Genomic DNA, 16,044 nt, shown 5'->3' with positions numbered 1-16,044 from the left:
GGAAGCCGTAACCCAGAGCCATCTTTCCTGGAAAACTGAGACTCAGAAAGGATCAGGATTTACCAAAAATGCCACTATAGGACAGAGCTGAACTAGTGAGACCCCTGGTCTCCTGACACCTCACTTAGAGCTCTGTTCACTCCTTTGGGCTAGCACTACAAAATGTCTTCCAAGTTAAGATCCCATCATTACAAAACCCAGTCTTATTTTCAATAGAATAAGAGTTCAAACCATTGCCCAAAGGAGCCTATCATCATTTTTGGAGCAAAAAGCCTGACCAAAGTCCTAGACAAAGACTAGGAAGGAAATTTGCTTCAAAAAATAATTCTAGATTTGTTTACATATTCAAAATTAACAATTATGAGATTGTAAGCAATAGGAAGTCAAGGGGAAAATCACAAATAAGTTATGTTGTCAGGGTAAGAAGACAGGACCTTTCTCACTGAGTTACCCTGGTGGGGTTAATCAAAATGAGGGGATGGTTCTAAATCAAGGATGTCAAAACAAAACTATTAAGCAAGTGAAGCATTTGCAGTATTCTTACTAAAATCTTGTTCTTGGTTTAAATCCTGGCTTTCACTAATTCTCTGCCTCTGGGCATTTTGCATCACTTTTTTGGTCTTTAGGTGACAATAGTTTCTTGGGGTACAATAGAATAATGGACGTGAAAATGTTCTATATGCTGTGAGACACTATTCAACTAGCAAATATGGAGTTTCTACTATGTACTTCTCTCCTTTCCACATCTCAAACAGATCCAGGTAGAAACCTGCAGGTCTCATTAAAGAAGTAGAGGGTCCTCCTGTCGTAACTTATTTTATTCCCACTTTCTATCCTCACAGAAACTAGCTGGGTTTGGTCTTCACTTCTTCAGTAGGGGATACAAGTTCGGCAATGCACTCTTAACTTCTGTTAAACTTAAAAACCTCACAGAAAGCTTAGAGTAGAGGAAAGGATCAATAAGGGCTTGGAGGATGAAAAGAATTTCGTATTTTTGGGAGATTTTTAGGATTCAAGACTGCCTTAGTTGGAAGGCCTCTTAGAGGTTAGTTTCCAACTCCTTCACTTTATAGATACACATTAGAGTTTTCATAGATTAGAGTTCTTCCTTCAGTCAAGCTACATGCTCAACTCAGTGGCTCAGACTCAGAACTACTCAAAAACAGTAGGCTGAGGTCCTAAACAATTACTACCTTCAACCTTCATAGCAGCCCACCAGAAGCTTTGCAAAAAAGCAGACATGTACAGAAGGAACCTCTCACATGAGTGGTAAAGGGCCCAATCATGGAATATATACATGGTTTTAATAAAAAATTAGTTCCAACTTGAATGGAGAAAAAACTTTCTTCAAAAAGTTTTGTAAGACAAGAAATTATTTCTGCCAGGAAGGACTCTAAGGCATTCACATCATTTTTAGTTGAACTAGAAAATACGTCAACTGGTCACCAGTCTGGGTTCATGTGTTTATTCCACATGTCTTTCTTTCTTCAAAAAGAAGCCATGCATCTTTTTGCATGGCAAAACATGGCAAGCTTCTTTTTCCTTAACTCCCTGCTCTCCTTCCATCTTAACCTTCTCACATTCTCTACTGAAGCCTTAAATGGCCTGTTAGAAGATCTCAATGAGAATGCCCAGCTCCCCAGCACAAGAAATGGCCACTTGCATTATTACCTCCATCAGTTGCACCTCCTTTCTACTCATCTCAAATCTCAAAGATCCACAAAGAATTAAAAACATAGCTTGAGGCACCAAACTGAGATTTATGAGGAAGCACAGACATTAACTCTTGCTCTAAACGCAGGGCGTCGCAGGGCGTGTGCTTTTAAGTATGGGTGAGCAACAGAGGGAGGCTGCATGGGAGAGCAGAGCCCACGGCAAGTTGGGGGGGGGGGGGGGGCGGGGAGGGAGAGCGCAGTCCAGAGCGACACAATATATTTTCTTAATTTCTCTTTTTTCCCTTCCTTACAGCCTGCATTGTTGCAAGGTGGGCCTTCTAGGCCCATGAAATGCTAGATCCTTGCTTATTTAATCTGGACAAAAGGGAGGACGTTGTTGGCACCCTGGAGGGTATTCAATGCTCCTTTGCTCATTGAATGACCTCAGATGAAATATTTTCCATGACAAGAACCCAAAAGACGCTGGCACGGAGTCAGACAATAAGATTTACAGAATGTGTTTACATTCTCTCTGTGTCCCCAGGCTGTTCCAAACCCATCGGCAGGTGCTGCCTTTATCTGCTCTCTTTGCTTACCTGGCTCTCACCCAGAAGTTTCCAGGGCTTTGGGCTCAGTGAGATTAACCGTTTACTGGCATGTTGTGCAACCAACAAATTCTGTGGGTTATAGTACTTGAGTGAGGGTAAGTGATGAAGTTAAAAAGATCAGCAGTGTTCATAGGGAGAGAATTTGGGGTCAATAGAGCGCCAAAGAAAGAATCTTGAGTGAGCGTTAGGATTCCCTGGTTCAACGGCAGTATCCATCACTAACTTGCTGGATTATTTAAATCATATACTCTTATTCTCTGGGCATAAGGAGCCTATTTGTAAAACAAGGTAATTGAACTAAATCATCTCAAAGGTTCTTGTCTGCCCCAGTATATTAAGACCTGTGCTATAAGACCAGAATAATTTGTATTATACTAGTTGGACTAAAAACCAAAGAATAACAATGAATATGACATTCTCAGATGGCTGCTGGGACCGGATTTTTCTTTTCCTAGAAGAAGAAATTATCTTACATTATAGAAGAAAAGACCTAGTGTTAAGCCAAAAGCACTTTTTTTTTATTTTCAGAAAAAGTAAGGGTGAATGATTACAAAAAGGGTCACTAAAAATGGTTATGGAAGATCTCAGGCCTAAAGTCCTTAAAACAGGGAAAAGTATTGATCAGTTTGGGAATTTTTAGATTTGTTTTCCCAGAGTTGACCATATTCAGGACTGAGATGCAGATGGCTGAGGGCCAAACCAGGGGTCCAATCTAAGATTTCATAATTTGTAGTGTTGAGGGGTGAGTTTGCCTGCGTGTGTGTGTGTGTCTGTGTGTGTGTGTGTGTGTGTGCACGTGTGTGTGCAGCAAATGCTTAGGACAAGATAAACATGGACACTTATTGGGCCAGGTCCAGAGTAACCATTTAACAAATGGATGAATAAATAATAGAATGAATGCACAGAACAAATGAGGATGGCTGTGAGTTTGAATGCTTTATCTTTTCATTTTTAGGTTATGGTAGAATGAGTCCTGGACTGAAGTCAGTAGAACCTGGAAGTAATCCTAGCACTTACATTAACTTTCTGTGCAGATTTGGTTAGGGCATAACATCTCTAGCACCCATTTCCCTTCTTATAAAATAAGGGGGTCATAGGATAAGGTTGGACACTCCAACCCTATACAAACCTAATGCTGTTGACCAGTCAGAGCAAAGGAAAACTTACCTGTTAGTTTCACATGAATACACAGAAATATTTTATTTTCTAGAACTGGTGTGGATGAACTACTTGGATAAAGTCATCTAAAATTTGTGTATTTATTTGCTTACACAGATTATTTTAAAAATTACTAATTCTCTTATGGGTTACTAAAAGTCATCATGAACCCCATATTTAAGAGCTGGAAGATTTATTATGAATTTATTATGAAGATTTATTATGAATCATTTATCTGCTAGATATTTGTCTGTTTAATTTTACCCAAACAGAATTAAACATAGAAGGTTAATGAGAGAGTTATTTCAGAGTCCAATTAATACTCAAATTCTTTGATAATGCTTTCCCTGTACTACAGTGCCTCCCTTTATGAAAGCCAAATGTTTTATATGAAGAATAAGCTCTTTGCAAAGGCTTTAAAAGATCCTTTTACTGCAGTTTATTAGTTCTTATGTCAGCTGTCTCTTCCCTCACTGTGAGTCTGCCATTTCTTGCTGCTTTCAACATGCTTAGACTCTAGAGAAACTCTTCTTCTGGTTTGCTTCATCATACTGCTATTGATGAGAAAACAAGGAATGCATTGCCATTGGAATCATGGGAAAATAATAAAACAAAACAAAATAAAAACTCTTTCTCAGGCTCTTTTCCATAAGCAAAATGCATCTATTTGACAACAAAAGCTCTTTATTTCTCAGATGCCATTTATGTGGTGAGCTAATCCAGTGAGTTTGATGATTTAATAATTCTTGAAAAAAGGAGAAAATCTTAATGTTTCTTTCAGTTATGCACATCTAAATTTACATGCTTTGGAAGGTTCGTTTGGAGTTCCATGCCTTTCAGAATGAAACAAACATAATCCTAGGGTTAAAAATTATAACTGTCTGCTCACTGATAGAGATAATATGAAATTTTGTCAACTTTAGAGTCATGTTCTGGTAGAGATTGGTATTGCCATATTCTGTGAAAGAAGCCTTGTATTCTGATTTCTCCTTCAAACTTTTTAGGGTAAAACTTCCAAAATATTTGATAATTACTCAGAGTGGCAACATTATAAGAAAATCCCTTGCTAGCATTCCTCCATACAGAGATATTGCTCTGGATAAAATTTCAGTGGGGATTCAGGGGTATTAAGGAAGGCTTCATTCAGATCAACATCACTTACGTATTAGAGCTGGGATTAAAATTTAGGACACTGTTTCCACAGCCACTCATAAAACCCACAGTACCCTGTGGATGTACAGGATGGGGAAGTATTCTATAAGAAAACGAATCATTTGCACCCATCAGTCATTCATTTCTCCAGTGAGCATATGTAAGAACAGTCATTCTAGAGATCTCCTTTTTATTTGCAGTCTCTCTTAGTCTTTCTGCCCTCTATCTTTCTCCAGTTTGGACCAACATGTAGTTGCCTCGTCCTTCTTATATCACAGGGCTGATCTGAACAAGAACTAGTTTAGAAACCTAAAGGGGCTTCCAACTGCCTAGCAAATTTACAAACACTTTCTCAGCTTGGCATTCAAGATCTTTCACATCACAGTTCTGGCATGCATTTTCATTGTTCTTACCCACAGCTCTTCAGGGCTCCAACCAATTCAACCTGCTGAGCCCTCCCTTATGACATCGATGATAATTTGTCCAATATTAATGAATTTTACACACTTGTCTTGAATCATGAAATTAAACATGAGTTATTCAAGGACAGGATCCATTTCTAATTCATGTCCATTGCCTTATAATATTCATATTATCCATTTTGCAGTACATGGAGAAAATAGTTTTTGAAATGAGTAACCTGTGGTCTTTACTGTAAAAACAATGCAAACCAAGCCAAAGCAGTAAACCTCATTCCTCAGACTAGATTGATCTGGCTTCTGCTTCTGTCCTTGATTAGTCCAAATTTCTAAATTGTGCTGTTTAAAAGGGAGTCCCGAAGTGCCTCCTGCTTGTTTGAGAGAAATGAGGGAATCCTTCATCAATTTTGAGGTGTTCATGAAATGAGATTTTTAGAGAAATGCCCTGAACAGAATGAATTATACTTTTGCCCACAGGTAGTCTAATGACCCTGTTCCATAAGCATTTTGTTGCAGATGCTGTCATCCCTGGTGTATATTCAAGCTTTTCTGTGCCAAGTGCCTACTAATGGAGAGAGGGGAAGACAACTCTTGCAAAGCTACCAAGGAAAATGCAACACAATAAAGAAACATTTTTTGTGGCAACTCCCTCTATTATAAATTGGGATATTTGGCAAATCACATTGGCCGCAGGGTTGTGTAAGTTTTCATTCCCCCTCTTAAAAGGAAATTATTTTTGAGCACCCTAAATAACCAAGTTTCAACATGCACAATATAGCTAAGCTTAAAAAAAAGATGAAAGAAAAGAAAAAAAAACCCTTTTCTGAGAACACATTTTTCTGAATCTCATCTTTTTTCATTTCCTCTCAAGCTAGATTGAGAGTGGATGGTAAGGAATGTATGCATAAATGAGCAGTTAAAGAGACTAGATATTGCAAACTTCTGACTCAACATTCCAAGGCACTCTTGAGCAATAGCCAGGGCTGCTCAGGAAGCCAAAGAATATAGAAGGGTCTTAACAAACAGACAGGAACCCAGTCTCTTCTCCCAACACTTCCCCTCAAAGCTTCCCCAAGGCTACACATGTTTTCCATTTTCCACTTGGGAGGAATTTGAAATGGAATAAATTTCAAGTGGTTATATGTGATAAACCTATTTAGTTTTCCCTTTAAGTTCATGAAATCATTTCCAGGGGAGTGGGGAGTTTATTTGTGGTATTTCACACAATAAGTTATGTGGACAAGGCAAAAATACCCATCTCTAACTTCTACACATAGTTATAGACCACAATCGATATTTTCTTTCTTGATCACTTTTCAGCAAGAATCATAATCTGTCCCTGCCCAAAGTGATTTTTTTCTACCTACCACAGGAAATTCAGAAGAAAAACTCATGCTACTAATGAGGCTCTTTGATGTAATAAAAAAAATATTGAGTTTAGAGGATGCAGAAGACATCAGCTTCAAATCTTAGTGCCTTCCCATTTTATATGTGACTTTGGAGAAATCGCTTTTTAACCCTCAACTGCAAAATGGAGATAAGGATGCCCACTTAGCCAAACTATTATAGGCTATATGTAAAGTGCTTGGTAGCTCACATTATGGGTTTAAACCACTCCTTTAGCAGAATTCTAAAAAATAATCAAAAGAAATTTCTGGATTATTTTGCACTTCTGCTAACTTCTTTTGCACCAAGAGAAACTACTGAATCAGAACTTGGGAGGAAAGTGGTATGAAATACTAAGCTATGTACAAAGTCAAGAGATTTCAGACATTTCCTGAAGTAGAACAGATTCACCTGCATTCCACAGTGTATTATGTGCTTTGGAGTAAGTGAGCTAAGGTTAACTTGGGGTTTTTGGTTTATCTTCATGTTGCGACAGTACTGATTTGCATACACATAAGCTTGGTGCTCTACGATTTTTTTGTTTCGAATATATCTCTACTACACAGTGTTGCATTTCCATCCAAGCCCAGAGCAACAGTACAGATAGGGAGATGGGGCCTTCCCTCCTTCTTTTCCAATCCCAGTGTTCTGTCGCACAGTGTAGCAGGCTTTGCATACATGAACGAAAGCATCCAGCCCATGTTTCCAGGTTCCACCCATAAGTCCATGCCCCAAATAGTCACCCCTTGATAATTGCTCCAGCATAGGCATGTGTCCATTGACAGCATGATCTGGTTAGGGCAACCCCCTTGGAGAGCACACACTCGCCCTGAAAGTAGATGTAGGGCCATTGGGGCAGGGAATTCTAGGATCTCAGGCATCCCAAGCATGGTCTAGAAGAGCACGTGGCAAGGTTTAATGTGCATTTGAACGACCTGGAGACCTCGTTAACACACCTACTTATTCACTTGTTCCTGAGAGCGGCTTGGGATTCTGTATTCTAACAAGCTTCCAGGTGATTCTGATGCCACCAGTCCTAATAACAAGTAGCTGTGTGAGGAGGGGTGCCATAGGCTCTGGGTGAGCATATGCCCTTGGCCCTGTGGGCTGCTTGCCCTGTGGGGATGTACCAGCTAGGGGAGAATCATATAAGAGTTGTTAAAAATGTGGGCTTAGGGCATGGGTCTTGGTTGACCAGTCAGAGGCAGAATGGAAGACAGGAATCTAAGCAGAAGAGGATTCTATCAGTGAACTATGTCTAAAGGCAAAATCCAAAGGCTGCAATTCAGGCAGTTATTTTATTATATAGTAGAATTAATAAGTAGAAGTCCTTAGTGAAATTTATTTTTCTTTACAACAGCAGATTAGTGTTAAGATTGTTGGAAGATTATTTGAATGTTTACAATGATGGAATTTTGTATTATAGGATTATTAGCACAGCATGGCCCCAAGAAACACATCAATAAATTTCTACAGAGATCAAAACACTTACATAATATGAAATACAATTTATCTGATAATACGATTTCAGGGTTTTAAAGCTGTTTAAATAACTCTGGTTCAACCAGTACCTTCCCAAACCTTTCCACCCAAGTATTTGAAATCCCTTTGACATTCTCCTGATATATGGTTCTGCAGACTCCACTTAAACATATGCTATGAAGGAGAATTCTTTGCCTTTTATCATAGATCTCTGCATTGCTGGAGACTGTTCAGACATTTTTTCATTATTCAATTTTCCTAAGGAAGTGACAAGTCTACTTCCTTATCCACCTGACAAAATCGGCAAATGCATATAATGTCCCATGGCTAAATACATACACACAAATATATATAAATATATATATATATATATATATATATATATATGTGTGTATATAAATCTATATACACACATATATTCTCATGGCTAGGTACACTTACAAAAATATATATGCACACACATATATATAAATATGTATATAGCACAAACACACATACACACACACATTCTCTTTATATTATGAAACAACAGCAACAATAACCATTCCTCATTTGACAAAGTCAAAGGATGCTCAGCAGCCAGATTCTTCTCTTCTGAACATGTCCCAGTTTTCAAAAGTCTTTATTAAATACATGAACAGAAAAGGAAAATAGTACTCCAAGAGTGGTTCAATCACTGTGGAATACACCTCAATCACCCTCTTGTTCCTTCTAGAGACTGTACATTTGCTAAAATGGCAAGCAACCTTACCGTGTTGGTGACTTACCATATCACTGACTCACATGGAGTTTACTGTCCAATACAGTTTTTAGTTCTTAGTGACAAATATTGCTTCTAAACTACATAGTGAAGAGATGATTTTTGTAAACTGTCTTTTGGAGAAAATAGGCATGGAAAATATAGCTTATAGTTAAATTCTTTGGCACCTGATGCCTTCATGAGGAGCTTTTGATCAGAAACTATAAGGCAGAATAAACAAACCCTCTTGATGACTTATTTAGGCTGAATGCTCAAGGTAAAAGCAAAAGGAACTCCCATCTATGTTATATCCTCATAAGACAACCATTGGATTACCAGCCTATCATAAATTTTACCTCTATTCTAGAAATAACACATGAATTAGGGGAGGTAGAGCCCAGGTAGGCAAAACTCGACCTTATCCTGGCTAAAACTTAAGAAATGGACAAATTACTAAGAAGTCGAAGAAATAATTTTAAAACGAAGCCAAATAAGTCATCTTTCCACTTCAGTGTTTGGCAAAATTAATTCTATATGCATTGTAAGCATTATCCAAAGGCTGGATGACCAAAAACACAAAGATTGAACATGATCTTGAATTAATCCTGCATCATGCCTAGTATAACAATATGTTCCCTTGGGAATTTCCGATCATTGAAATTAAAATTTGCACAAATAAACAATCCCCTAAAGATGCTTCCTGTACATCTGAAGCAGCTGTCTCCCACGCCCTTACATATTCCTACAAAGAATGGAGAGGAAACAAGCCTCAGAATATCAAAGCAACTTCTTCCTAATAATTTAAAGGTCAAAGAGACCACGGCCATTTTGCAATCTGAATAGTGCCCAAAAGACTTTATGCTACATAAGTACTGAATACTAACCAAAAATGAATTCCCATTTAAAGCCAGAGAAATAATGAAGTTTGAAAGATATAAAGTACTGACCTGCATATCAACAAAAATATTAAGCATTTGACAAGTGTGTGCTGAGCGGAATTATGTACAAAACACTGCCCTAGGCAGTATTCATCAGAGATGAACAGGGAAATTCCTCTGCATTCAGGGTACTCACACTCTAATAGGAAAGACACAAGTGTTCTAAGAAAAATAGGAGGAGAAAACCTTGAGAAGAGAAACAATTGTTTCTGAAATAGATTCCACATCTGGCTTGAGGATTGGCGAATTTTGAAAGAAATGGCAAATTAATTGGATCACGGAAATTAAAATAAGAAGTGAGCATTCAAAAGATGATGGGAAAGCTTATTCCAAGTAAAGGGAAATAATATAAAGGCATGGATATGGGAAAATGCTAGAAATTTTCTACCTCCCATCCCAGGGGGGAAGTACTGAGAGTTGTCCTTGAGCAGGCATTGAGTATGTGTGTTTGTGAGTGGTATGTATGATTTTTTAGTTTTGAGCCATTGGGGATGGCAAAGAGGAGAGCTCATGTTCGGCATGAAGCACATGGTTTACACTTAGTCATGGCCTGGTGTGATCAGAAACAGTTGCTCTGTTTTAATCATGTACCAGTAATAATAATTCAGCCACTTTACGTTCATTGTCTTCATGTCTTATAGCAATTTTACAAGGCCAACATTTTATTTTATATTTATAAGGAAATTGAAGCTCAGTCTATTCAAAGAACCTATTTCAAAGGACTCACATAGTATCTTTGGTCTATTTTACATCAAGTCCTATGTATTTCTCCTTATGCTCTGCAGCACATTCACCATTCCTCTAAAAGGGGTAGAGGGAGGCTGGTAGTAACTTCTTCTCCAGCTAGCTTCTCACAAAATCCTGTAGGATTCTTCTCACCCAAGAAGCAAAATGGGTCCCAAGCACTTCTTTTACTATCTGGTATGTCTTATGTGGCAACAGTAGGTTGTCAAACCAATTATTACATAATTTAAACCTGGTTTGAAAGAATAGCTCACTTTCTTCTTTTTTCCCTCTATAGAGTCTTAAATCTCATCCCAGAGGTAATACAGTATTGACCCCCAAATCTTCTTCATTTTATCTTCCTCTAAAAACTTAAACTTTAGTTTCCTTCAAAGTTATCAGTCCATGAGCATAACCATCTTGTGGGAAGGATAAACTGATAGGTGGACATTCCTATGTTTTATATTTCCAGTTACCAATTATTTTTAGAATTCCATTTAGTATTCCCAGAAGAAATTGTATCAATTGTACAGGAAATGTTAAATGTACCAGTATGTTTTAAACATAGTTTACAGGGGAAGAAGTCAATTGAAAGGCTGGACAAATAGATTGGATTCCGATAACAGAAGGCATTGAAAACTAGGTTAAGGAGTTTAGACATTGTCCTGTAAACAACTAGAAGCTAAGGAGAACTTTTAATATGGGAAGAGATAGGTACTTGGACATGGCTTTATTTACAAAGATTAAATGGTTAGAACTGGAGAAGCCGAATGTATATAGGGAAGTATAAAGCAAAGGAGATGGGTCAGTAGTCTCTGAGGAAGAAATCATGAATGCCTGGAATAGGGCATTGACAAGGAGAATTCACAGGAGAAGGAAGTAAACTTCATAGTCACACATAATAGAATCTTAATCTCAAATTGGAAATGTCTTTGAAAAATCAACTAATACACCCTTCTCCCAATTATTCTATGGTGCCAAGGTTTTCATCCTAGATGACTGAGAAAATAGCAGTGCCCTTAACCAGAGCAGACATGCAGGTTTGGAGGGGGAGATCCATTTATTCCAAAGCCTGCTGAGTTTGAGAAGCCTGTGGGGGAGAAAACCAATCCTTGAAACTTCTTTGTTCCCTTCCAGCCATATATTTCCCTCCCTCCTTCCCTCTGCTAAACCCTCTCCAGAGATGAACAATCTTTTTAATTATCTGAGTCCCAGATCAGGAGGCCTTCAGTTTTAACTGCAGGAGAAAAAAAACAATGTGGTTAGCCCCCTCCAGGCACATTGCCACCACTGTAGCTCGGTTTGTGAAAGTGGAGGTGGGAGGGCAGGGCCTCTCATCCAAACAGAGCTGGCCTCCAACTCTGTTGAAATTAGGAGCCAAGCTAAGGACACTGCCAGAGGAGCCCCCACATCACCTCATTTATAACCTGGGGAACAACTAAACAGATAATGGGTGGTACAGAATCTCTCCCTGCAATCTGGCTTCAAGTCTCCAACTTTAGAGAAAAGCAATTCCTAATGAATGACATAAACCAATTAGAGAACTGCCCAAACTGAGCCTGAACTCTGAAACAGAGGCTACAGGTTCCTATTAGGCAAAGCCATCTAAACAAAGGCCAAAATAAGCAAACATGGGACCCCAGGATACCTGAATTCTGGCCTGTCCCGGAAGGCAGCCAAATACTCTGCAGAAGTTGCTCTCCTCCTTCCCCTCCCCTCCAAGGACACCTTTTCAAACAGTGCTTCACAGTCTTTCTTCTGTCATAATCCTGCCAGATCGAGGTCCATGTCACTGATCAATTGCCATGTAGTGCTGTAATTACAAAGTCTTAGAAGAGCCGGTCACCAAAGGACATGCGGGAAAGACTTGAGAATTGGAATACCTTGTCACTTTAAACTTTTCGTTTAGTTGTTTTTTTCCAAATGTATAAGTTTTATTCCACACAGAATTTACAACCACCACTCAAAAAAATTTTTGAGCCTGAATGTGTTATACACATTTGAAGGGTAAGGAAGAAAGAGTAATAGTGGATGTAGACATATATTAATTGAGCACCTACCATATACCAGTATCTACTGAATCCCACCACAACTCTATAAACTGCCCAGTTAGTAAAGAAGGAGCCTATACCAGCTCCAAAGTGTGGTATTGTTGCTAATGTAATATGATTGTTATTTTTACATAAAATAGAGTGCAGAGAAACAAAAAGTACAGAGAAGCAGAAAAGCAAAAAATAATGAAAATTCCATCTAATCCTATCACCCAGAGATAATCACCGTTAATATTCTGGTATAAATCCTGCAATCGTAGAATTTTTAACTCCCTTTTTGGAACACCGACACTGATTCTGTAGAAAGCTTTTAAACAAATGACATCTTATATTGGGAATCATCAAGAAAGCATGCAGAAGATGTCTTCACATTTTACAAAGTGAATTTGAGAAGTAGCCATCAGGACCTACTATGTGCTTGAATGTTAGTTGGTGTATGGAGAATGGAAGACAATTCCACAGTTGTTCATTTAGTTACAACTTTCATTGTAAGTTAGTTGTAAGTTCGTTTAGTTAAGTGGAGGCATAACCTGAGCTCGGGAGGTCCCTGGAGAAGCAGCTGGGAGGACCATTTTATCCAGTATAAATTTGCTGTGGCCACCATCGAAAAAAAGAATGCCCCAACTTCCATTTGTCCACCTTCCAATTGTTATTCATTATTCTTCCTCTGCTTAATAATCAGTGTGGTTTTCAGGAGCTAATGAGATAAATATTTTCAGAAGCCCTTTGAAATATACGGAACAGTAGGCAAATAGAGGGATAATTGTCAAAATCTCTAATAATTAAGGACTTGACTTCTGAGATAAAGATTTTGCCAAGGGGATAGAAGAGTCATGCAACTCTTTTTAACCCTGTACCATATATTAGTGGCAAAACTGTAATCAAATGCTACATTAATGGTATACCCTTTCATGAGTTTATAATATAAGTAGTAATAATGATGATGATGGTGATAATGAGAGCTAACACTTATTTCTTGGGCACCCTATTTTCAAACACTTTGTAAGTGATTTGCATTTAATCCTCAAATAACCCTCTGAGGAGACATTCTTGTAATCTCTATTTCACAGATAAGGAAACCCCATTACAAATGACAAAGTGCTTTTACATATACACAGATGTTTGACCCTCATGTCCCCACTGTTAATTCTATTTTGCTTATGATGGCACTATGACCTAAGGTCACCCAATGGGTAGAAGTTAGATCTGGGTCTAGAACTGTTTCCACCTAGGACTTTCCCACTAAACTATAATTGTGTTGTTATTCAGTCACAATCTTAAAAAAAACTTCCCCACCCATTTCCCGAGTCTCAAATACACTATGGTCAGCACCTGTGCTCCCTATTTTGCGAGGGGACTTGTCTGACTTAGCCCTAGTCTATATAACTTTATTTGAAGATAAAGGCATCTTCAAATGTTCTCTAAAATGGCCTCATCCCAAACCTCTTAGACACAATAATCTAGAGTCAAACATGGCCAAGTTTCTCTACCCTGAAACATCTAGGAATTTTACCTCCACAAAATCTTCTTTGCAAAGAGAACTTAATAAACTCATATATATATCCCGCTATATCATTTCTTGCCCATAACCTGGGCTTTAAAACATGGATGAATTTAGACAAGCAGTGTGTGTGATTGTTGGCACACAGTGATGGAGTGCTCTAAGAAAGTTTAATAAGAAGAAAACGTGTAGGTCCATGCATTGACAGAGGAAGGATGGAGTATGTATGGGAAAAATTGTCACATCTGATTTGATGGGTTTATGAATTAGATAAAGGGGATCTAAGGATTGTCAGACTAGAAAAGTAGTCTGTATTATTGATGTAGATCATATTATTGAGGATCTTGTAAGTCAAGTTAAGAAGTTATGTATTGCTTCTTCTCCTACTTTGCCAATAGAATACTCCCAAACCAAAGGACCAAAACATAAAATAATAAAAGGCAAAATTTTGTAAAGACAAAATTTATTTGCAACCTGCTGTTTTATCATTGAATGTATGTAATTGTGTTTCCTACTGATTCCATTTATCAGAGTTAATTGTAATATAAAAATTATGTTCTAAAATCTAAACCATTTAATGTTGATCAAAATTTAGGCTTTGAGTAAATATGGCATATTATTCTATGGCTTCTCACAGCCCCTGGCACAAATCTCTGTGAACTGAGATTTTCTGTAATCCAGTTTGTGGAGCATTGAGAGATCATGGGGAATTACCAGTAAAATTTTGAGCAGGGAGATGAGTTGAGCAGTGTGGTATTTTAAGAAGGTAATATGATAGTATAAAATTGAATGAATTTGGGGATGGGTGGAGACTGGAAGTAGCAAGATATAATATTTTCATTGTAGTCAATATTTTTTACATGCCATATTAGACATTTATTATAAATAGTTTCAATTGATCCTCACAATCCTAAGAAGTACAAACTATCATCATCCCCATTTTACAGATGAAGAAGCCAAACAAAAGAGAATGTAAGAGTCATTCGAAAGATGACATAGCCAGTAAGTGGCTAGGCTTGAACTTGAACTAGCACAGCCAGTCTCCTATGTCCTGGCTCTTAAGCAATAGGAATGGAAAGTGTTAGATTTGAGAAGACTGGCAAAGATAGGCTTGCCAGAATTTGACCACCTGATTAACTTAGGGGAGAAAGAATAAGAGGGAGTTGAGATGACTGAGTTTTCAAGCCTAGGTAACCGTAAAGACAATGAGGCCATTCTCATAAATGAAGGCCTACAGAAGAGAAGCAGGTTTGTTAGGGAAGCACGAGATAGAGGAAAGATGACATTTGGAGTTTGAGATACCTGTGGGGCATGCAGGTGGAGAAAGCCAGGGGGAAGGAATACAGGTGCACTGTGTTTCCCATCACTCAGCCTCCAGACTTGCTCAAGATCCAATCAGCTATTTTCAGCCTAGGTTTTCAGTCTTTAGACTTACCCTGCAAGACCGAGCACATTAGTGATTGGCATGGAATAAAATTTAACATAAACGTTTGGAGTTGGAAAAAAGAAAATGCTCACACACTGATACAGGCACTCACAAACCCATAACCAGCTGGAATTTTTTTGCAAAACCATCTTAAGCTGCTTTTTTTCCAATCTCATAATTTAGGCACACAAATCAGTGGCTTGAAGGGAAGATGCAGTAACAGCTGGATAATTCCTTTCTTCCCTCCTGCAAGTTGCATTTGTCAGGGTTAATTTGCTCGTACAGGATAATGAAGACTATTTAGGGGTTTTGAAACTGCAGGTTGTCTCTCAATGATGCCCTCAAGTAAGACCTGAGAGGACACCTGACCCAGCTGAGGTGGAGAAAAGAAAGGCAGAAAGGAACACTGAAGAGGAGAGATGAAGGTTGGCTGGAAGAAAGAAGAGATAAAGTACAAAACCCCCCAAAGCCCTTAACAAAGATGATTCTGTGTTTCAGGGATTTGTAATCATGAACTGAATGGGTTTACCCCACCTAAAACAACAAACAAATCACTGCCAAATCATATGGTGAACAGCAAATAAAGTAAATAATTAAATTTTTGTGTTCAGGCATGCTATATTACTCAGTCCTTTCCCCCTGCAATGTGTGTTGACCTTTAGACATTTACTCTTCCTTCCCACTGCAAACTCCCTGCAGATCCCACAATGTATAGACTTTGCTGTCTCAGTTTATCACAAATCATAGCAGCTGATTCTTACATACAATATGTTACTCATTATCATTTAAAAAAACTGAAACGGCTG

The 16,044-nt window shown here is 38.2% G+C and overlaps 1 protein-coding gene and 1 long non-coding RNA gene across 2 annotated transcripts in view; one reads left to right on the top strand and one right to left on the bottom strand.

Annotated features, from left to right (window-relative positions):
* TPRG1 (tumor protein p63 regulated 1) overlaps positions 1 to 16,044 on the bottom strand; it is a 153,206-nt gene that overhangs the window by 18,013 nt on the left and 119,149 nt on the right. The gene's annotated exons all lie outside the window — the stretch shown is intronic.
* LOC143648201 (uncharacterized) overlaps positions 1 to 16,044 on the top strand; it is a 30,473-nt gene that overhangs the window by 3,975 nt on the left and 10,454 nt on the right. The gene's annotated exons all lie outside the window — the stretch shown is intronic.

Source organism: Tamandua tetradactyla, chromosome 10 (assembly GCF_023851605.1).
Source record: "Tamandua tetradactyla isolate mTamTet1 chromosome 10, mTamTet1.pri, whole genome shotgun sequence".
In the NCBI taxonomy this organism is placed as follows: Eukaryota; Metazoa; Chordata; class Mammalia; order Pilosa; family Myrmecophagidae; genus Tamandua; species Tamandua tetradactyla.
Note: the sequence above shows the minus strand (reverse complement) of the source record. Positions and strands in the feature narration are given on the sequence as shown.